The sequence below is a fragment of the Mytilus galloprovincialis genome, chromosome 4 (genome assembly GCF_965363235.1).
Source record: "Mytilus galloprovincialis chromosome 4, xbMytGall1.hap1.1, whole genome shotgun sequence".
NCBI classification, from domain to species: Eukaryota; Metazoa; Mollusca; class Bivalvia; order Mytilida; family Mytilidae; genus Mytilus; species Mytilus galloprovincialis.
This window is the reverse complement of record NC_134841.1, coordinates 104551686-104576570: the sequence shown is the minus strand read 5'-3', so window position 1 is coordinate 104576570 and position 24885 is coordinate 104551686. Positions and strand designations below refer to the sequence as shown.

The 24885-nt window shown below is 31.1% G+C and overlaps 2 long non-coding RNA genes across 2 annotated transcripts; one reads left to right on the top strand and one right to left on the bottom strand.

Annotated features, from left to right (window-relative positions):
• Positions 1-16076, bottom strand: LOC143073726 (uncharacterized). The gene is made up of 3 exons (XR_012977578.1): positions 15907-16076; positions 1364-1451; positions 1-743 (listed from the first exon to the last, which is right to left on the bottom strand). It is a non-coding gene; the product is annotated as an uncharacterized LOC143073726 (long non-coding RNA).
• Positions 16033-24885, top strand: LOC143073725 (uncharacterized). The gene is made up of 3 exons (XR_012977577.1): positions 16033-16118; positions 22131-22224; positions 23613-24885. It is a non-coding gene; the product is annotated as an uncharacterized LOC143073725 (long non-coding RNA).

Genomic DNA, 24885 nt, shown 5'->3' with positions numbered 1-24885 from the left:
TTTCATAAATGTTTGACTCAACATTTTAATGACATTGAAAATTGATAAAGTCTGACTGTTTAGATCTAGGTATTGTTCATACTTTTTATAAAATTTAACTATGATTTATAAAAAAAATTTGTAGCAAATGATTCTGTTTTCTGTGTAATTGTTTCAATGCAATACATTAATAAGCAACCAATTTGAATGTCATACCATTTGTGGTGTTCTAAAGAATTTGTTTATATATTTGCAGATTAAATAATAAAATATACACTTTTCGTGTTATTTTAAATTAAAATTTTCTTTTGTTTCAGCTTGTGTACAGTTTTCAATCCACTACGTAAGAATTCAGTGAATACATTATTCCATTCACTTTATAACATTTTCCTTCAATTCTAAGAGAAAACATTTTTGCAAATTGTTCTTCAATGATCTTCTTCCGTATATTTGATATGAGGGAGCGATATAAATGAGTGGATAAAACTGGTGTTCCTTTGTTCTGCATTCTCCTTTCTTTCGAATAATATATATAATATGTTGTTGCTTTTATGCAATAGTGTTTTTGTGTATCTATGATAGAACTCCATTTTGTTTATTGGCATTATCATGTGATAATGATGAAATTTCCTGTTTCTTTTTTGCAGGAAAGCACACATTCCAGTTCAAATTAATCCAATTATGCACTTTGTAAATAAATTTCAACTTTAAGTTTCCTCTTCAGTAATGACCTATTGATCATGAAAACCATGATGTCTGATCACCTATAAATACACAAAATAAACAAATAAAATGTTATAAATGGAGAGAGAAACAGCAATAAATGTTTTTCATATGTATCTTTCTTTATTAAAATTCATTAAGTAAACTTGAACCTTGCGAAAAATAATTAGCTGTGATGTAAGACTAGAAAGTATAAAACGCAAAATAAAGTAGTCGCGAAAAATTAGTTGATTTACATTAGTCCAGTCTGTGTTTGCAGGAAATTTACATCATAGGTTGCCATATTCCTATTGTGCCTGTCCAAAGTTCAGAGCCTGTAGTTTTTGTAAGTTAAGTCTGACACTTAAATTTAGTGGTTGTTGTTGTTGTTGTTTCATACCGGTTATATTTATTTTTTGTAATTTATTTTGTAATAAATTAGGCAATTAGTTTTACAGTTTGGACATGTTGGATTGTTTCAATTTTTCATCTTTGGGTCTTTTATAGCTGCCTTCTTTGACTATAGGGTATGGATTTTCTCATTATTGAAGGCCTACAATTGCTTTCTTAAAGCCATGATAGTTTTCATATTTAATCTACCACATCTTTTAATTTTTATAGTAATCATGATTATCATCTTTCAAGTTCAACAACTTTAAAAAATAAATAAAAGTGGCCTTACCATTTAGGTTTAGTTTGTTTCTACAAATTTTAAATTGCCTATCATTTCTGCTGTTTATAATTTCTCTGTATCTTCTATAGTTCTTGTCCTATACATAAAAGAGTAAAAGTTATTATTGAATGGCATCTTGCATCAATATTTTTTTTTTGCTGTTTAATGTACATGATGTATAATAATGTGTTTAATAAGAAGAGTGCACACGCTGAAATGTCTCGCCTTCTTTTACTAATCATTGATAACATGTTGATAGTCCTAAGTATAAAGCTTTATCACAACTGTCACATAAACTTAACATTAACCAAGATAAATAAATAAAGACTAATGAACCATGAGAATGAGGTCAATGTCAGATGAGCCATGCCAGGCAGACATATACAGCTAACAAGGCTTCAATGCAACAATTATAGTTGACCTATTACTTATAGTTTAAGAAAAATAGACCAAATCGCAAAAACACTGATCAATGAACCGTGAAAATGAGATCAAGGTCAAATAAAACCTGTGCCACTGACATATAAATCAAAAAATATTTCTATACACCAAATACAGTTGACCTATGGCTTATAGTATTTAATAGATAAAGACCAAAACTCAAAAACTTAATTTTGACCACTGAACCATGAAAATGAGGTCAAGGTCAGATGACATCATCCCACTAGACATGTACACCTTACAATCATTTCATACAACAAATATAGTAGACCTATTGCATAAAGTATGAGAAAAACAGACCAAAACACAAAAACTTAACTATAACCACTGAACCATGAAAATTGTCATAAATAGCATAGACACCTCTTAGTTTTGAGAACAACATGCGTTAATTGTGCAAGTATAATCATTGATAAATCATGCACAAGATTGACTTTTTTTAAAAAGCCTATATATTGAAATTTTCTGAAAATATTGCATGCATTTATTAATATGACCAATTTCAAAAAATGCGCAAAGATGTGAGATGATTTATATAATTGTAATTTCAGGAATTTACAGTAAAGGCTTTCATCCCCACTGCATTTTGCACTTTTCCCACGTCAGGAGCCAGAAGTTATGGCCTTTGTGACCTTTGTATGATTTTTATTTTAGTTTCTTTTTTAATATCAAAGAGTTTAATATGACGTCCATAATTATCACTCAACTAGTAGTAGTATACATTTTTGTTTAATGGCAAGCTAAAGCATGCCTCACAGGCAGGGATCCAGGAGGGTCTGAGGGTTGGACATGTTGGAACCCCCCTTTCTACATTGTTCTTTATTGGACGATCAACATGATCAATGCATTTGAATTTTAAAATTAACACCATTCGAACGTAAATATATTTCAAAATTAAGATGCTGCAATGTACAATCCCAGTAGAGCTGGGAAGATGGTATAAGTCATTCCAAAAGAAGAAAGGACATGCAATCTGTGTTTAACTGCAATTGGCAATGAATTCCATTATTTATTTGAATGCAATTCTTTATTAGTTAAAAAATATCAGAAATCAGCATATTCCAGAGTACTATGTGAAATATCAGAATTAAGCAAAAATGAAAGGACTAACTGTCATTGACAAATATTAACTGATTATTTAAAAATGTGTCTATATTCATTTCAAAGTTAACTAAAATATTATAATGTTAAAATATTATAATTTATTAAATGATATGAGCAAATAAGCCCCAATACGGATAAATCAGCATGTGCAATACTAAAAACGTTCCACTGTCGATATAAATCAAGATTTAATATTGCTCTTCGAACAGGGCCAATACGGAAAAAAACAGGGCCAATACAGAAAAAAGCGGGAAAAAAGTTGTATTAGCCCTAGGGCTAATACAGGACGTTCACTTCCGGTTTTCAATTTTCTTACGCCATTACTTAACTCTGGAAGTATCGTTATGCATAAAAACATTGGTATAATATTTTTTAAATTAAAGTCCTAAAATAAACAGGTTAAATGATGTGCAATGTTTTGTAATGTCTTAAAGTTTTGAAACGGAAAAAACAGGGCCAATACAGAAAAAAGCGGGAAAAAAGCTGTATTGGCCCATGGGCTAATACAGGACGTTCACTTCCGGTTTTTAATTCTCTTATAATCATTTAATAAAAGTGTTATGAACTGGCTGTTTCTGTATTGGCACTGAGTGATCGAAGTGATCGTAATATAACGACTGGATTATTCGGGTTAATGTCCCGCTAAACTTCATTTCCAGTTTTCACGGCACAATAATTTGACTATTAGTGACACTAAAAACTGTGGTATTTTCAGTGGGTATTTTACCAATAAGGCCATATATTTCGGTGTGTAGAAATACCGCAAAGGAATTCTTATTGGCGCTGACTAAGAAGAAAGTGTTTGCATTAAGGACACCAGAGACATATATACACATGTGTATATATGTCTCTGAGGACACTAAAACGATGTTTTAAGATCACAGAGAATATGGATATATAGGAGGATATGATTAAATACCTCATATCTGTAAAGTTAGGTATCAATAGATATTGTAATTTTGAAGTTAAATGACTTTTTAATCAACGCGTGCCACTCGGCACGTGACCAACGGCTTATTGCAAATTCACTAATCATCATGTTCAATCAACCTAATCCAATACACAATTGTCTTTTTATCGTTACTTATTGATTAATTAATGGTTATTGTTGAATAAACCTAACGGTTTAGCGTGGTAAAATTTTAAGTTTATGAAAGAAAAATAAATAAAAAAATGAATTTTGTGTTTTAAAACTTTGCCTTTGTTATATTTTGTTTTTAAGGAAATTGCTATGCAAGCTTTTTTTTAAATTAAAGAACCCTATTTTGAGATACAAATTGAGACAAAAATGCTTTTGAGATTTCGTTTCCTTGTTAACAACACAAGAGTTTACATATATTATCATTATACCTTGAATGAGTGACATATGCATGAGAGTATGTGGTGTCCGTGGGGTTCTTCAAAATCCGATTACAGAAGTAATATAGAAAAACTCCAAGAGGTAAAATTATATTTCGTTTTAAAAAGAGACTATAAATCATAACTGTCTCCTATGAACAATAACTTTAAAACTGATTTCAATGCTTTTTTTTAACAATTCATCTTTATTTCAACAATTGAAGATGAATACCATTTTATTTTATAATGTAATAAGCATCGTGATGTAAGAAATATAATTCACAATGTGTAGGCGCGAATCTAGAGCTTGAAGCGGAGGTTTGGGGGAGGGGGTACGTGATAAATGTTTAGAATACTAGAGAAGTTTTCTTGTTATATAAAACCATATGTTTTTCAATAAATGGCAAACTTTTTGTTCATCCGGCCAAGGATTTGTATTTACAAATCCTTGTTCTGGCATATGGTTACTCTAAATAAACTTTTGATTCTACCCGTTTTGCAATTGCTGTATCACCCTAAATGAGGCTAATAAAGATATGTATAATAAAATATAGAGGTAGCAGTCTTGGATTGTCTTAATTAAATCCTTTGATCCTCTAATTATCAAGTTACCCTCTGGCCAATGTAATTATGACTTGTGTATATTTAAAGAAGTTACTATATATATCTTTATTCTCATAAAGCAAATGCATTACATCGGTACAGAGATAACAAATACAACAATAAATATTTACAATATGTACAAAACAAGCGAGAGATGTTACAAAAGTTACAAGCCAGGAGTACAAGCACGGGCCGACAAACACAAGTATTTATATTTTCTATAAAAAAAAAAAAAAAGCTTCTTCAGAACTGGTTTTCTTGTACTTGACATAACTTCAGAGAATTTAACTGTATTTTGCCGTTTTGTAAAATATGCAGTTAAAAACTCTTTTCGTTTTTGATTGAAAAATTTGCATTCAAATATAAAATGATATTCGTCACCTATTTGTCGATTGTTACATAGACTGCAAAAGCGGTTTTCTCTGATTACGTTTTGCCATATTCCTGTTTCAATCGGCAACTTAGTATTAGTCGTTTGAAACCGACAAAAAACAATAGCGTCTTTGAAGTCCAAAATATTAAAATATTCTTCAATTTCAAGTTTTTCTTAAAATTTTTGTAGTTTATACCTTTTGACGAATTTTGAATGAGGGAATTCCAGTTCTGAATATATTGATCTAGCAATCTTTGCTTTGTGACAGTTTTTAACCATTCTTTATTAACAAAATTTTGTGACTCCAATATGTTTGAGAAACCACAATCTTGAAATATTTTTTGTATAAACAAGATCCATTTTATCTGGTTATTATGTAGCGACAACGTGTCACCCTATTCAATATATAGTAAAGATAACATTAACACAGGGGGGGGGGGGGCTGGGTTCACCTTAATTATGATTAAAACATGTTTTTTGTACTGCCTCTAATCAACTGAAACAAAAATCTCATTAAAAATGAAAAATCAGAATATATTTTAATATAAAATTTGTAGAACAGAAGTTCAGTATCCCATAAAACATAATGAATCATTATACATGCAGAGACCAAAGCAGCAAAGATATAGTCAATAGAATCTATTTGCATTTGCCTATGTTCTATCCTTATAAAACCTTGCTGTGAGGCATGGTCCCTGACATCAGAAAAATGAATGAAGTATTGGCAACTGGACGTTAAGCAACCAAATATAAATCCTCACTTTTCCGTGAAGTGTTCACAATTATTTGTCTTTTTAAAATTAAAAGGATTAAAAATTCCCAAACTGAAAAGAGTTGAAAATACTTTATTACTTTAGAAGTAAAAATTATAACAGACAGAATAAATACGGCAGAAACAAACAAATGGGAAAAAAATAGAGAACAATTTAAAATACCATATATACATGTTTAAACAGTATACTAGCAGATTATGAACGGGTCAAGGTTGAGCGAACGTGAATTTCTACCTATTACACTAAAAAGGTGACAATCAATTTTTTTAGGCACGTGTCGAATACACATTCGATAACTTTCTAATTAAAAAAAGGTATAATTGTAAAATTTAAAATTATGAATATTTAAAAAGTCTATTTTTATATGCCATGTCCTTTAATTGTAACAGTTGTATCATTCCATCAGGTCCTTAGTGCACATTTTTGTTCTTAGTGCACTAAGGAGATCCTTTGCGGTATTACTACGGACCCCATATATTTGAAGCTGTTCAAAATACTGTACATTATGGAACGACCGTGCAAGTGCTATATATATATATTATTGCCAGTCAAGGTCGTTAAAAACTTCCATTTGTTGTTGTCCACTGAAAATAAGCTCTTGAATACACGAATCCCCGTTTTATTAATGCCAAATTTATTTGTTAGTATTTCTTATTCTTTTTCTTATGATTTTATCATATCTTTTTTGTGAAATTTTCTGTGTGGTTGAACATGAAATTGCCTCCGATGCTACAAAGAAAATTTGTTTAATGTCAAATGTTGCAATATATGCTAAGTATTACACGTGGACAGGATGTTCCCCAAAAAATAAGTTAAAATACACACCCCAAGGGTACACGCTCTAGTGTCATATGGAAAATTACTGGGTCACCTGTAAGATGGTAATCAGCCATGCAACTAATCAGGTTACTTAACTGACCATGTCACTTCAATTTAAAGTTTATCGGTAGATCAAAATGATAAATTCGTTTTAATTAAACAATTCAGATCTAAAGGATTTATCATTATTATAATGAAGTGAAATAATTAAACCATATCGTATTATTTTCAAAAGATTATTTATTTTCATATTTTTTTTTATCTATGCCGGTGTCATATGGTATTTTGAACCCCATGGTAAATTGACCCCGGGGTCAAAATACCGCTATGGTAAATTGAACCCCCCCCCCCCCATGGTAAATTGAACCCCCCCTGTATGGAAAATTGAACCCCCATGGTAAATTGAACCCCCCTGTTTTTTTCATCCTAGATGAATATTAGATCATTTTACATTATTCTAAAGCTTATCATAGATTAAAAAATCATTCATACAAGAAGGGGAGGTACATTTTCCATGCTTAATTAAAAGAAATATCTTTGCTTGGTATAAGTGCTCTGAAATCTTTACCAACAAGATGTCATTCCAAATACTTATTGACACATTATAACTAGACCATATGTAGCTTGAATGCTTTAATTATTTGTAATTATAACATATGTATATATATATATAAGGGTAGTTTTGATTTTCCATGGTAAAAAAAAGGGGGAGGGGGTCAAAATACCATGGCAAAGTAAAATTTTCAAAATATCTTTTCCAGCAAGTTAAATACATACAAACTACTTATTGGTGAATTCTTACTACATAAAAGAGTTAGAACTGCCAGATTTTTGGAAATTAAAGGCCTAGAGTAGGGGGTTCAGTATACCGCAGGGGGGTCAAAATACCATGGCAAAGTAAAATTTTAAAAATATCTTTTCCAACAAGTTTAATACATACAAACTACTAATGGGTGTATTTTAACTACATAAAAGAGTTTGAATTGCCAGAATTTCTGAAATTAAAGGCCTAGAGTAGGGGGTTCAATATACTGCAGGGGGGTCAAAATACCATGGCAAAGTAAAATTTTCAAAATAACTTTTCCAGCAAGTTTAATACATACAAACTGCTTATTTGTGTATTCTAACTATATAAAAAAGTTAGAATTGCCAGAATTTTTTTAATTAAAGGTCTAGAGTAAGGGGTTCAATATACCGCAGGGGGGTCAAAATACCATGGCAAAGTAAAATTTTCAAAATATCTTTTCCATCAAGTTTAATACATACAAACTACTTGTTTGTGTATATTAACTACATATAAGAGTTAAAATTGCAAGAATTGTTTGAATTGTCCAGAGTAAGGGGTTCAATATATCGCAGGGGGGTCAAAATACCATGGCAAAGTAAAATTTTCAAAATAACTTTTCAAGCAAGTTTAATACATACAAACTGCTTATTTGTGTATTCTAACTACATAAACAAGAGGCTCTCAAGAGCCTGAATCGCTCACCTTAATTCTTTTGGTTAAATCTCTCATCAATGATTATTTTGGCTTTTCAATTTATTTAAATGTTTTTTGGATCGTCCTATTTTCTTCAAAAGCCAAAAAAAATAATCATTTTCTCCTATGTTCTATTTTAGCCATAGGAGCTATGTTTCTTGACATACAAGGAAATAAAATATAAAATTTATACTAGATACTCTGAAACTCATTTAGCCTAAGTTTGGCTGAAATTGATACAGCAGGTTCAAAGGAGAAGATTTTTTAAAGTAAGTCAACATGATGAACAAATTGTGAAAAAAGTCTTTAAAGGGCAATAACTCCTTAAGTGGTCAATTGACAATTTTGGTCAATTTGACTTAATTGAAGATCTTACTTTGCTGAACATTATTGCTGTTAACAGTTTATTTCTATCTATAATTATATTCAAGATAATAAACAAAAACAGCAAAATTTCCTTAAAATTATCAATTCAGGGGCAGCAACCCAACAACAGGTTGTCTGATTCATCTGAAAATTTCAGGGCAGATAGATCTTGACCTGATAAACAATATTACCCAACGTCAGATTTGCTCTAAATGCTTTGGTTTTTGAGTTATAAGCCAAAAACTGCATTTGACCCCTATGTTCTATTTTTAGCAATGGCGACCATGTTTGTTGATAGATCATAACTTCGGATACAATTTACAAACTAGATACCCTAAGGAACATTCAGTTAAAGTTTGGAAGTATTTGGCCCAGTAGTTTCAGAGGAGAAGATTTTTGTAAAAGATTACTAAGATTTACGAAAAATGGTTAAAAATTGACTATAAAGGGCAATAACTCCTAAAGGGGTCAACTGACCATTTCCGTCATGTTGACTTATTTGTAAATCTTACTTTGCTGAACATTATTGCTGTTTACAGTTTATCTCTATCTATAATAATATTCAAGATAATAACCAAAAACAGCAAAATTTCTTTAAAATTACCAATTCAGGGGCAGTAACCCAACAACAGGTTGTCTGATTCATCTGAAAATTTCAGGGCAGATAGATCTTGACCTGATAAACAATATTACCCCATGTCAGATTTGCTCTAAATGCTTTGGTTTTTGAGTTATAAGCCAAAAACTGCATTTGACCCCTATGTTCTATTTTTAGCAATGGCGACCATGTTTGTTGATAGATCAAAACTTCGGATACAATTTATAAATTAGATACCCTAAGGAACATTCAGTTAAAGTTTGAAAGTATTTGGCCCAGTAGTTTCAGAGGAGAAGATTCTTGAAATAGTTTACGACGACAGACGACGACAGACGACGGACGACGACGGACGCCAAGTGATGGCATAAGCTCACTTGTCTCTTCGCGACAGGTGAGCTAAAAAGTTAGAAATGCCAGAACTTTTTAAATTAAAGGTCTAGAGTGAGGGGTTCAATATACCGCAGGGGGGTCAAAATACCATGGCAAAGTAAAAAATGAAATAAGTAGTTTGTATGTATTGAACATGATGGAAAAGATAATTTGAAAATTTTACTTAGCCATGGTATTTTGACCCCCCTGCGGTATATTGAAACCCCTACTATAGACCTTGAATTTCAAAAATTTAAGCTATTCTAAATCCTTAACATAGTTATATTACTCCAATAAGTAGTTTGTATGTATTTAATATTCTGTAAAAGATATTTTGAAAATTTTACTTAGCCATGGTATTTTGACCCCCCTGCGGTATATTGAACCCCCTACTATAGAGCTTGAATTTCAAAAATTCCAGCTATTCTAACTCCTTAACATAGTAATAATACTCCAATAAGTAGTTTGTATGTATTGAACATGATGGAAAAGATAATTTGAAAATTTTACTTAGCCATGGTATTTTGACCCCCCTGCGGTATATTGAACCCCCTACTATAGACCTTGAATTTCAAAAATTCAAGCTATTCTAACTCCTTAACATAGTTATAATACTCCAGTAAGTAGTTTGTATGTATTTAATATACTGGAAAAGATATTTTGAAAATTTTACTTAGCCATGGTATTTTGACCCCCCTTCGGTATATTGAACCCCCTACTATAGACCTTGAATTTCAAAAATTCAAGCTATTTTAACTCCTTAACATAGTAATAATACTCCAATAAGTAGTTTGTATGTATTGAACATGATGGAAAAGATAATTTGAAAATTTTACTTAGCCATGGTATTTTGACCCCCCTGCGGTATATTGAAACCCCTACTATAGACCTTGAATTTCAAAAATTCAAGCTATTCTAAATACTTAACATAGTTATATTACTCCAATAAGTACTTTGTATGTATTTAATATACTGGAAAAGATATTTTGAAAATTTTACTTAGCCATGGTATTTTGACCCCCCCCCCCCCCCCCCCCCCCTTCGGTATATTGAACCCCCTACTATAGACCTTGAATTTCAAAAATTCAAGCTATTCTAACTCCTTAACATAGTAATAATACTCCAATAAGTAGTTTGTATGTATTGAACATGATGGAAAAGATAATTTGAAAATTTTACTTAGCCATGGTATTTTGACCCCCCTGCGGTATATTGAAACCCCTACTATAGACCTTGAATTTCAAAAATTCAAGCTATTCTAAATCCTTAACATAGTGATATTACTCCAATAAGTAGTTTGTATGTATTTAATATACTGGAAAAGATATTTTGAAAATTTTACTTAGCCATGGTATTTTGACCCCCCTGCGGTATATTGAACCCCCTACTATAGACCTTGAATTTCAAAAATTCAAGCTATTCTAACTCCTTAACATAGTTATAATACTCCAATAAGTAGTTTGTATGTATTTAATATACTGTAAAAGATATTTTGAAAATTTTATTTAGCCATGGTATTTTGACCCCCCTGCGGTATATTGAACCCCCTACTATAGAGCTTGAATTTCAAAAATTCAAGCTATTCTAACTCCTTAACATAGTAATAATACTCCAATAAGTAGTTTGTATGTATTGAACATGATGGAAAAGATAATTTGAAAATTTTACTTAGCCATGGTATTTTGACCCCCCTGCGGTATATTGAAACCCCTACTATAGACCATGAATTTCAAAAATTCAAGCTATTCTAAATCCTTAACATAGTTATATTACTCCAATAAGTAGTTTGTATGTATTTAATATACTGGAAAAGATATTTTGAAAATTTTACTGAGCCATGGTATTTTGACCGCCCTGAGGTATATTGAACCCCCTACTATAGACCTTGAATTTCAAAAATTCAAGCTATTCTAACTCCTTAACATAGTTATAATACTCCAATAAGTAGTTTGTATGTATTTAATATACTGTAAAAGATATTTTGAAAATTTTACTTAGCCATGGTATTTTGACCCCCCTGCGGTATATTGAACCCCTTACTATAGAGCTTGAATTTCAAAAATTCAAGCTATTCTAACTCCTTAACATAGTAATAATACTCCAATAAGTAGTTTGTATGTATTGAACATGATGGAAAAGATAATTTGAAAATTTTACTTAGCCATGGTATTTTGACCCCCCTGCGGTATATTGAACCCCCTACTATAGACCTTGAATTTCAAAAATTCAAGCTATTCTAACTCCTTAACATAGTTATAATACTCCAGTAAGTAGTTTGTATGTATTTAATATACTGGAAAAGATATTTTGAAAATTTTACTTAGCCATGGTATTTTGACCCCCCTTCGGTATATTGAACCCCCTACTATAGACCTTGAATTTCAAAAATTCAAGCTATTTTAACTCCTTAACATAGTAATAATACTCCAATAAGTAGTTTGTATGTATTGAACATGATGGAAAAGATAATTTGAAAATTTTACTTAGCCATGGTATTTTGACCCCCCTGCGGTATATTGAAACCCCTACTATAGACCTTGAATTTCAAAAATTCAAGCTATTCTAAATCCTTAACATAGTTATATTACTCCAATAAGTACTTTGTATGTATTTAATATACTGGAAAAGATATTTTGAAAATTTTACTTAGCCATGGTATTTTGACCCCCCCCCCCCCCCCCCCTTCGGTATATTGAACCCCCTACTATAGACCTTGAATTTCAAAAATTCAAGCTATTCTAACTCCTTAACATAGTAATAATACTCCAATAAGTAGTTTGTATGTATTGAACATGATGGAAAAGATAATTTGAAAATTTTACTTAGCCATGGTATTTTGACCCCCCTGCGGTATATTGAAACCCCTACTATAGACCTTGAATTTCAAAAATTCAAGCTATTCTAAATCCTTAACATAGTGATATTACTCCAATAAGTAGTTTGTATGTATTTAATATACTGGAAAAGATATTTTGAAAATTTTACTTAGCCATGGTATTTTGACCCCCCTGCGGTATATTGAACCCCCTACTATAGACCTTGAATTTCAAAAATTCAAGCTATTCTAACTCCTTAACATAGTTATAATACTCCAATAAGTAGTTTGTATGTATTTAATATACTGTAAAAGATATTTTGAAAATTTTATTTAGCCATGGTATTTTGACCCCCCTGCGGTATATTGAACCCCCTACTATAGAGCTTGAATTTCAAAAATTCAAGCTATTCTAACTCCTTAACATAGTAATAATACTCCAATAAGTAGTTTGTATGTATTGAACATGATGGAAAAGATAATTTGAAAATTTTACTTAGCCATGGTATTTTGACCCCCCTGCGGTATATTGAACCCCCTACTTAAAACCACAAATTAAAAAAAATGAGAGCCAATTAATTGTAAATTAGATTATCTGCAATACTATTTATCAAAAACAGGGGGGTTCAATATACCGCAGGGGGGTTCAAAATACCATATGACCCCGGGGTCAAAATACCATGCGGTATAATGACCCCGGGGTCATTTTACCGCATGGTATTTTGACCCCGGGTTCACTTTTTAGGGGGTTCAAAATACCATATGACACCGGGAAAGAATTGAAAACTGTATTTATAATTTTTAAATTTATTTTATAAAAAATCCGTGTAGGTCTCATGAAATGGAACCCACGCATTCCTACTTAAGATTTATAAAGGAGTAGGTTCAGTAAGACCCCTTTTCGGCCCCAAAATATAGCAGTTTTACTAAATTGTATAGTACTAGAACCGAACACCAGTTTTGGGATATATGTACATATAGTTAATTTACCGTAAATAACTGCGAGAAAATGAATAATACACAAGTTGATAATTGTCTCTTCTCTGCTCATTAATTTGCATGCAATGCATGCAATATTTTCTCTGATTTACTTGTGAGATCACCGACACTAATAATAAGGGACGGTGCATTATTTATCAAGCAGGGGGGACCGGTGCAAATGGTAAGGGGACATGTACTTTTTTCAACGTGCAAAGTAGTGGGACCTGATGATTTTTCATTATCTTAATGCATGGGACATACACTTTTTTCAAATGCTTAAGTAGTAAACATTTTATTTTAATTAGCCCAAAAATACACACAAGAAACATTCAAACAGAAACAGAATATGATAAACAGTTTTAGTTTCGACTGGTGTAAATCAGCCCATCTAACTAAATTAAATATTGATCTTACAAAATTCAAGTTTATTAGGTAGTTTGATTTATTGCTGTGAAATGAAAGAATTTAATTTTACAATAGGTAAAAATAAAAATTATTATATAAATTCAGATAGGCATCTTTAATTTTTTTTATAACTTTTTCAAATCAACTTGGATTTTCATCAAACTATGTAGCTATCTTAGATATATATTAAGCTTACTGAATCCCAGGTCATTTTGTTTTTTGTTGTATTGCTGTCAAATTCAAGAATAAAATTAATATAGGTAAAAAAAAACTAGAATTTGCATTTCGAACAAAATAGAGATAGTACACTTTAATTATTTTAATAACTTTTTCAAATCAACTTGGATTTTCATCAAACTATGCAGCTATCTTAGATATATATTAAGCTTACTGAATCCCATGTCATTTAGTTTTTTGTTGTATTGCTGTAAAATTTAAGAATTACAGTAATCTTGGTAAAAAAAGCTAGGATTTGCAATTCAGACAAAATAGAGATAGTATGTTTTAATTTTTTTAATAACTTTTTCAAAACAACTTGGATTTTCATCAAACTATGCAGCTATCTTAGATATATATTAAGCTTACTGAATCCCATGTCATTTAGTTTTTTGTTGTATTGTTGTAAAATTTAAGAATTACAGTAATCTTGGTAAAAAAAGCTAGGATTTTCAATTCAGACAAAATAGAGATAGTATACTTTAATTTTTTTAATAACTTTTTCAAAACAACTTGGATTTTCATCAAACTATGCAGCTATCTCAGATATATATTAAGCTTACTGAATCCCAGGTCATTTTGTTTTTTGTTGTATTGCTGTCAAATTTAACAATTAAATTAATCTAGGTCAAAAAAGGTAGAATTTGCAGTTCGAACAAAATAGAGATAGTACACTTTAATTTTTTTAATAACTTTTTCAAATCAACTTGGATTATCATCAAACTAAGCAGCTATCTTAGATATATATTAAGCTTACTGAATCCCAGGTCATTTTGTTTTTTGTTGTATTGCTGTCAAATTCAAGAATTAAATTAATCTAGGTAAAAAAAGCTAGAATTTGCATTTCGAACAAAATAGAGATAGTACACTTTAATTATTTTAATAACTTTTTCAAATCAACTTGGATTTTCATCAAACTATGCAGCTATCTTTGATATATATTAAGTTTACTGAATCCCAGGTCATTTTTGTTTTTTGTTGTATTGCTGTCAAATTTAACAATTAAATTGTAAAGTGTACTATCTCTATTTTGTTCGAACTGCAAATTCTAGCTTTTTTTACTTAGATTTATCTAATTCTTAAATTTGACAGCAATACAACAAAAAACAAAATGACCTAAGATTCAGTAAGCTTAATATATCTCTAAGATAGCTGCATATTTTGATGCAAATTCAAGTTGATTTGAAAAAGTTATTAAAAAAATTAAAGATGCCTATCTTTATTGCAAATCCTAGCTTTTTTTTTACCAAGATTACTTTAATTCTTAAATTTTACAGCAATACAACAAAAAACTAAATGACATGGGATTCAGTAAGCTTAATATATATCTAAGATAGCTGCATAGTTTGATGAAAATCCAAGTTGATTTGAAAAAGTTATAAAAAAAAATAAAGATGCCTATCTGAATTTATATATAAATAATTTTTATTTTTATCTATTGTAAAATTAAATTCTTTCATTTCACAGCAATAAATCAAACTACCTAATAAGCTTGAATTTTGTAAGATCAATATTTAATTTGGTTAGATGGGCTGATTTAGACCTGTCAAAACTAAATTTGAAGGTCAAGACTAGTCGAGAATGTTAAAATGATTGTCAAAAACATTTATATCACAATAAATATTGCTGCTTTACGTTATTTAAGGTACAGATTGTGTTTTTATTCACTCAATATATTCATGATATTCATGGGACACATACTTTTTTAATGAATAGAGGTCATGGGACACATACTTTTTTAATGAATAGAGGTCATGGGACATAACTTTTTTTCCTATCACATCAGCATGGGACAATACTTTTTTCCAAACAGGTTTTGGGATTTGCACCGGTCCCCCCTGCTTGATAAATATTGCACCGTCCCTAATTACCTAAAAAAAATAGGTGCTCCGTACTGGGAAGATCATATCGGATCCTATCAATTTATTGGTTCCATTCCCCCAATTAAATGAGTCTACACGTCTCCTTAGAAAAAATGCCTTGCAATGCGTCTGAACTACTAAGTACTTCCATATAATTTCGAAAACAGATAATAATTTATTTCACTGGATGAGATTGGGCTGACGGATTTTTAAATGGAAATGTATTTAGCACAAGTTTTACAAGGCAAGATTATTCACCCTGTTCGCCCTACAAATCAAATGGTTGCCTCCTTACACCTACACGAGCTAAAACATATACATATGAACATTTGATATCATTTATTTTGTGTGACAACTCTTCACCAATGACCTGAGTGAAAGGTTGACATGGGCAGATCCAGAAATTTCCATTTTTTTAATTTTTTGTTGTTTTTTTTTGGGGGGGGGGGCAGAGGGGGATGCTTGCTCCAGTCATGCTTCAGTGATTCCCTATATAATCAACAAAATATTTCACACCAAAAAGGGGGGGGCGGGGCTTTCTCCTTAATAAGAAATCTCTGTTTTCAGGCATACAGGGCCGTTACTACCTATGAGGCAGGGGGAGGCCTCCCCTGAATTTTCTACACCAAATTTTTTTTTAAGTAAAAAAAAATGAAATATTCACAATATGTACATGAAGAACTTGAATTTGTATTATAAACAACACATGTTTACAGTTTTAACAGTAGTTATCATGATACGTGATATATCTGTCACTTTCCGGATTTTTGATCGAAAGTGAACCATTTCAGTATTTGTTTTAGTTTTTTTTTCGTGTGGCCATCCATCTGTTATTCAGTATCCTATGTTGTATGAGACCGCATATTTGAAACGTTGCTTTCGACAATTTTAAATTAAACTTAACTTATCACATTTATTTAGGAGCTCAATTAAGCAGAGGAAGTTCCCTTTGTATTGTGAATCTTTTATGATATCGGAAATTCGTTACTGGTTGAATCAGTTGTTGGATATTTTTTTTAAAGTGTCTAGTCAGACAGTACGTCTTGCGATCGTACGAGAACATTATGGTCAATGCCTTAGTAGTCAAAACACTCCCATTCGTTGTAGTTCTATACATGTCTGTTCAGCTTTCAACAATATTGAAATTCAAGGTCCTCGATGAAAAAAATATTTGCTTTCTAGTATTATCTTGCTTTATATATATTTTTTTTTAACTTACCACTTTGATTTCTAACAAAAATATCTTTGAATATGATAATTGTTTGCAAAACAAATAGCTTCCAGGTCCATGCAATATTATAGGAACTAATTAGCAGAGATTTGTGATATATAATATATATATAGTGACATTTTTATAACCGTGCATGAATAGTGATGAAGATGAAGAGACAATGAGATGTTAAAGTTAAAACTTGAACCAGAAATATATAAACATTAATCCGTAAAAACTATCAACCATGTGTTTCCCCAAAAATGATATTAACATGGAATATGACGATTGTGCTCAAGAACAAATATATCGCCTATATATATGTATTGAATATGTTTTTAATACAAAAACAGTTATTATTGCTTATTGATATGTTTTGCTTATGATATATTATTGATATTGTTTGTGTTTCAGTTATATTAATTAGATAATTCTTTGATATATTACATACTTATGGGTTAGGCATAAAGTAATTTAATTTTTAAGGATGATATTTATGATATGATTACTAATATTTTTAACTTGTAGCTGATGACCGATATGGATAAAACATTGATAATCTTATCTTTCAGCTGTATTGTATATATTGCTATTTTTATGCCCCCTTATGCACCCAGAAATACTTCATGAAGTATGCCAATGAGCTCATTGTCATTAATTATGTGAGAGTTGGACTTGTCAATATAAGTGAACTTCAGAGACCTTCCCTGATATGGACAACCTAAACTTGATCATTCCCCATCCAGGAACATGTATACATATATATATTTAGTAATGTTTTATTACAGGAATCAATTAAATTTATTAATGTTTTCACAATTTTTTTTTTATATATATTGTAATATTTCATTGACAGAAATCAGAAATTCAATTGTTGGTATATGATGTGTGTATTATATTAATCATTTCTATGATGCATTTTGTATTTTAATTGAAGATTGCAGGAGCAATCTTGGCGACGAAGGGAAGGGTATAACCAGTATATTTTAGATGTCAGAATGTTAAAATGTGGAATTCAAATCATTGTTATAATTTAGTATTATAGTTAAGATATTTAGCACTAGCTTAAGAAATAATTTACTTGATAAATAGTTAATATAAATCTTCACAATTTTAGATAAGTGTAAAGCAAATTATTATGTAATCCCCTGAGGCCTAAATGACAATAGAGAATTAAGGATTAAAGAAGTGTTATATATACAAAAAGGATTTCTTACTTTTTAAGATGATTTAAGTTATGTCACAAAGACTTGATATTTGGGAATATAGATAAATAAGCATTATTATGTAAATTAGCTATTTGAGTATTAATGTTATGTAAATTGAATAATAAAAACAATATATATTAGTTGACCATGTAGTATGGGACACTTGCTTTATAGTCACGTATTGGACACTGGTGTTATAGACTTGGATTTATATTAGACATGCTGTTTTATTATGTCTCATGAACTTATGTGATTATTGTGATTATTGTGATTGATAAACTATACTGAACACTGAGTTAATAAACATTATATATTGAACTTTGAATCTGTGTTACGTTGACATGTATTCATATGAAAGCTACCAGCTAGTTCCCCCAACCTAGCAAGATGAGTAACCAGGTCAGGAACGAGCATAGTACTGGCCTTGGTTATAACTCACCCCGAACAGCAATCTCAGTTTGTTTTTGCATAAATAATGCTTCCAGGTTTAAGCCGACAATACTGATGAGTCTTAAAGTAAGGAAATTGAAGGGAAACGGGTCATTTTTAGCCATTTTACTGAGGAAGAAATCGACGGGGGCTGTGCCCCTAACCCTCCTTTCTTGGGGCCTCAATTGGCGACCCAAAATCCCTGCCTCCCATGAAATCGAACCCTAGTTACGGCCCTGGCATAGGCTCATATAAATTTGCCTTTTGAAGAACTGAAATAAATATGAAACGGCTAATGAGTTTTCAGATGCTTTACATTAAAATACATCATGTACATACATGTGACATACACAATTATATATATAAATGTAGAATCAAATCTTGATAAATGTATGTAGTTGAAATTGTTAGCTTTAAACATTAAAAAAATGAACTCCCAAAGTTTAAACACAATTAAGAATGACCATGTACATGATGTACATGTAGTCTGTAATGTATGCCATTGCCATGAAGCTAGATCATTGTAGGTAAACTGTCATCTATTCCCTTAAATCTTTGTCCCCAGTCACCCCAAGTTTGATTTAAATTAGGGAGCTTCCATTTGATTTTTATGGGGGGGCTAGGTTGAAATTTGAAAAAAATAGGCAGAACAGGAGTTTTGAGATGAAAAAAAAGGCAGGATGAGACACTAGCAAAAAAAAAAGTCAGGACGACAATTTTGGTAAAAAAAGTCAGGATAAACTAAAAAAAGAAAGGCAGGAACGAACAGAGTGAAAAATAAAAAGGCAGGACAGAGATTACAGCTAAAAAAAAAATGCAGGATAAAATTTTTCATCCTAGCCCCCCCCCCCCCATAAAAATCAAATGGTAGCTCCCTTAGTCAAGTATATATCTACTCTATTAGGTCTCTAGTTTGGATAGTGTATAACTTGCAAATTAAAATCATACTCCTTCCAAATTTCTTTCTTTAAAATATTATGGATGAAATAGCAAGTAAAGAATGAAATTAAATTGGATGAAATGTGTCAATTATTTTGGTAAAGTAGTATGTCTGAAGTTGTCAAACTTAATGATAGACCCTTCAGGGGCGGATCCAGTCATTTTAAAAAGGGGTTTCCTAACCCAGGACAAAAAAGGGGGGGGGGGTAATTACATGTCCCCATTCAAATGCATTGATAGTCCAAAAAAGGGGGGTCTTTGACACATTCCCAATTCCCATTCTCAATTTTATCATGTAGTCGTCGTAGTCCGAAGACACTAAGTTTTCGCATAATTACTTTTAGTTTAAGTTAACAGAAATCTATGAAACTCAAACACAGGGTTTGTGACCAGAGTTTTTGTCCAGAGTTTAGAAATTACATGAATTAGGGGCCAAAAGGGGCCAATATTAAACTTTGTTTGATTTTATAGAAAATTGAATTATTGGGGTTCTTTGATATATATATATTCCAAATCTAACTGTGTATTTAGATTCCTAGTTTTTTATACCCCCGCTTTAAAAAAGGGGGGGTATACTGTTTTACCTCTGTCTGTCAGTCCGTCCGTCAGTCCGTCCGTCCATCAGTCCGTCAGTCCGTCAGTCAGTCCGTCCCACGAAACTTCGTCACATTTTTCTCAGGAACTACACATCCACCCTTTCTGTAATTTGGTATCAACATTTATATATGTCAGCCATACCGTGTCATGCATTTTCAGATTCATCACTTGACAACTTCCTGTTTACCGAACACTTGTATGATTTTACACATGATAGCCAAGTTGAAAATTTTCGTCACATTTTTCTCAGGAACTACAATACAAGGATTTCTGTAATTTGGTTTCAGGATTTATATAAGTCAGCTATACCGTGTGATGCGTTTTCAGATTCATCACTCGACAACTTCCTGTTTACCGAACACTTGTATGATTTTACACATGATAGCCAAGTTGAAAATTTTCGTCACATTTTTCTCAGGAACTACAATACAAGGATTTCTGAAATTTGGTTTCAGGATTAATATAAGTCAGCTATACCGTGTGATACGTTTTCAGATTCATCACTCAACAACTTCCTGTTTACCGAACACTTGTTGGTCCTGTTTAAATTGGTCTATCTTAAGGTTCAAAGGGTCCAAAATTAAACTTATTTTGATTTTAATAATATTTAAATTCTTGGTGTTTTTTAATCCTGTTAATATGCTGAATCTGAATATTTACTTAGATTTTTAGTATGGGCCCAAATTTCAAGTTGGTCCAAATTGGGGTCCAATATTTTACTTTGTTTGATTTCAAAAAAATTGAATATATATATATGGGGTTCTTTGATATGCTGAATCTAACCATTCATTTAGATTTTTGATATTTTGGCCCGTTAACAAATTGGTCCACATTGAGATCTAAAGGGTCCAAAATTGAACTTTATTTGATTTCATCAAATAATGAATTATTTGGGTTCTTTGATCATGTTGATATGCTGCATCTAACCATGTATTAAGATTTTGAATATTGGACCATTTTAGAGGTTAATTGTCAATTTAAAATTTTTAAGTACTTGGACCACATTCATTCAATGTCAGAAACCTATGCTGCATCAACTATTGAATCACAATCCAAATTTACAATTAAGAGTTGTATCCATAAAATTGAGAATGGAAATGGGGAATTTGTCAAAGAGACAACAACCCGACCAAATAAAAAAACAACAGCAGAAGGTCACCAACAGGTCTTCAATGTAGCGAGAAATTCCCGCACCCGGAAGCGTCCTTCAGCTGGCCCCTAAACAAATATATACTAGTTCAGTGATAATGAACGCCATACTAATTTCCAAAGTGTACACAAGAAACTAAAATTAAAATAAAACAAGACTTATAAAGGCCAGAGGCTCCTGACTTGGGACAGGCGCAAAATGCGGCGGGGTTAAACATGTTTGTGAGATCTCAACCTCCCCCTATACCTCTAACCAATGTAGAAAAGTTTGAATTGAATGTTGTGTCCATACTTGCTCCAACTGTTCAGGGTTTAAAGTGTACGTTTGTATCAAGCTGAGCCATGCATAGCATTCTTATTGGTTATTTATATATTAATTTGAAATTTTGATGAGTTAGACACATACAGATTATACTGTAAACAATATTTCAGAGTTTAACGTAGTCAAGCAAAACAAATCATAGAAGAATAGTTGAATCATGTTTTTGTTGTCCAATGAAAAATTAGTACGAACACCAAGAAAAAGTATGGGAATGTTTGTTTTTTAAACTATTAACCAGGGTGAAAGTCTTTGAAAGTCATGACTGACCAAAAGTTTGTGAAATGAAATAGCACAAATATTCCATTCTTATTAAATATTATTGTATATAAAGAAAATACTAATGTTTAATAATAGTTTTTACCCTTTTTATGTTTTATAGGACAAGAAATATAGAAAAATAATGAAAAATATAAACAGTTTCAATAGAAATGAGCGACAAAACAAGATAAACAGAATACAACAAGGCCTAAATGGTAAGATCACTTCTATATACTGTAAATTCAGAAATTATTGCTTGCATTTATTATTTTTCAGGGAATGGACAACTTATTGTGATTACAAAAAAAATCTGCATCAATTATATATACATGATATATATATATATATGTTTCTGTTATCAAAATATGATTTCTTATTTTTGCGATACTCACCCAGTCACATTAATCGCATTACTAAAAACCTCTGGATAATTTCTGAATTACAGTAATAAACATGATAAAAGTAATTGCCTTTGAATGATGACTCTTATAAAAATAAGAAGATGTGGTATGGTAAATGAGTGACTTATCCACCAGAGTTCAAAGAAGTGGATGCAAGAAATTAAAGGCCAATGATGGGCTGGCCTTCAATAATGAGACAACACTTCCTTCATAGGTCAGCCAATAAAGATCCCAACATGAAAAGATTTAAACAATCCAATTTAGTTCAACATGTTCAAAAACAATAACAATTAATAAAAAAATATCATGTCTGTGAGCACTCAACCTCTTACCTGACCATAATATAGGACAGTGGTTTAATAACACAGCATATGAACATTCTATAACAACTTTTGCAAGTGGCTAAACTTTAAATATCACTGCAAGGCACTAAACAACGAATATTTAATCTTGGACACAAAGCACTGAAATAAGAGAACTCATATAAAGCATGACAAGTAAGAATATCAAATGAAAGTTTCTCAAATGTTAAAGTCATATGAAAAGAGTGAGTGATGAAAAATAAAGTTTGTCCAACTTTTGAACCAATGCATGTATACATCATAAACTTAGTCCTCTGTGCACGATTTTATCATTATTTTCACAAGTATATCATATAAATCGTCAATATTTTTTTCTCTCTGTTTGTTATGATTTAACAAATAATGCTGCTCATTAAATGCCGTGTTTTGAAGCTGAGTTTTACCGATTGCCACCTTATAGTAAACAAATCACAAAAAGCATGGGTATTGAGCACGTGTTTAACATGTATAATCAGCTATTTGTTTATTTCAATGACAGATCCTTGCATATTGTGGTCACCGGATTTTTACGAGGAGGGTTACACTCGGGTCACTATGTATATGGAAAATATGTATCGGCGAATTGCTTCCTGGAAGCAAGCAATTAAAAATAAGTAAACTTCTTCTAAATGTGGACAAATTAAAGAATTTTCCTCAGAAAAAAGTATATGTACTTAAGTTGCATAATGAAAACTATCCATTTAGTAATATAAAAAACATAATTATTATACATATTTTTTTTTAATTTGAGGTTTCTTATGACTTTAATTAAAACATGATAAAATAAGCCTATTTATATTGCTGTTTTTTTTCTCCATTTATCATGTTTATAACTTCTTTTTTTTTTTTGTGTATTCATAGGTCAGATATCTTGGTTTTTATGATCATCGTCAGGTCCTGCAAGTCTATACTGAAGAGGAAACTTATTTGTTAATACTTTTCTACATAATGTGCTAATTGGATTAATTAATGTGAAATGAACTCAATTGTGTGTTTTTCTGGAAAAAGAAATAGAAAAAATTCTACAAAACTGCTATAAACAAAATGGAGTACTATCAAAGATGCACAAGGACACAATGGTGTAAAATGTAACAACCTACATATTCACTGATGGATTATGGAGAAATTAAGAAAACAAATTGTATCTTTGTCATGTTTGTTGTCGAAATAAACACATGCATTATCCATTCATGTACATAATATTATGTACATGGCTCTCCATCATATCAAATATACAGAGAAGATGTTTGAAGAACAAGTTGCCAAAATTTATTCAACCAATTGAAGGAAGATGTCTTGTGAATGGAATTATTTATGCACTGAACTGTTATGTAGGGGTAGAATAATTATACACAGCAGCTGAAACAGAAGACAAGTTAATTTGACATGAAAAGTGTTTATTTTATATAATCTTTTGTATCAACATGATCAATAATTCAGTCTAGGAGAAAATATATATTTATACTGTTTGTCAATGTTTGTACTGTTATGAAATTTTTATAGAGGAAAAACATTTCCTTAAGGGAAATTTGATGTTCAGAAATTTCCTTAGAGGAAATTTGAAGAACAATGATTTCCTTAGAGGAAATTTCCTCAAAGGAAAATTTGAAGCGGCAAATTTCCTCAAAAGAAAAAGAATTTCCTCAAAGGAAATAATTATGCAGCAAATTTCCTAAGGGAAATCTTTTTCCCTTGAGGAAAACTCTTTTTCCTCTGAGGAAATTGTTGAAAAAAGGGGCATTACTTTTTCAACAGTGGTGCTAGAGCCAAACATATTTAGGACAAATATCAGAGAACCAATACCAATCAAGTTATCAACTTCATTTTGACTTAACTCCAAAAATTAAGGTGACAACTTTTGCACTCAGCGGAATTGCAAACTTGTCCCGGATACTGTTAATATTCTTATACAAGACCTGTTTATTTTCTCTTGCTTATGACCTTAGATATATTATTAATGCTGTATGTTTATGCTTATGACCTTAGATATATTATTGCTGTATGTTAATGCTTATGAAATTAGATATATTATTGCTGCATGTTTATACTTTTGACCTTAGATACATTATTGCTGTATGTTGATTGTCACTTGCTTATGACCTTAGATATATTATTGCTGCATGTTTTTTTTAAA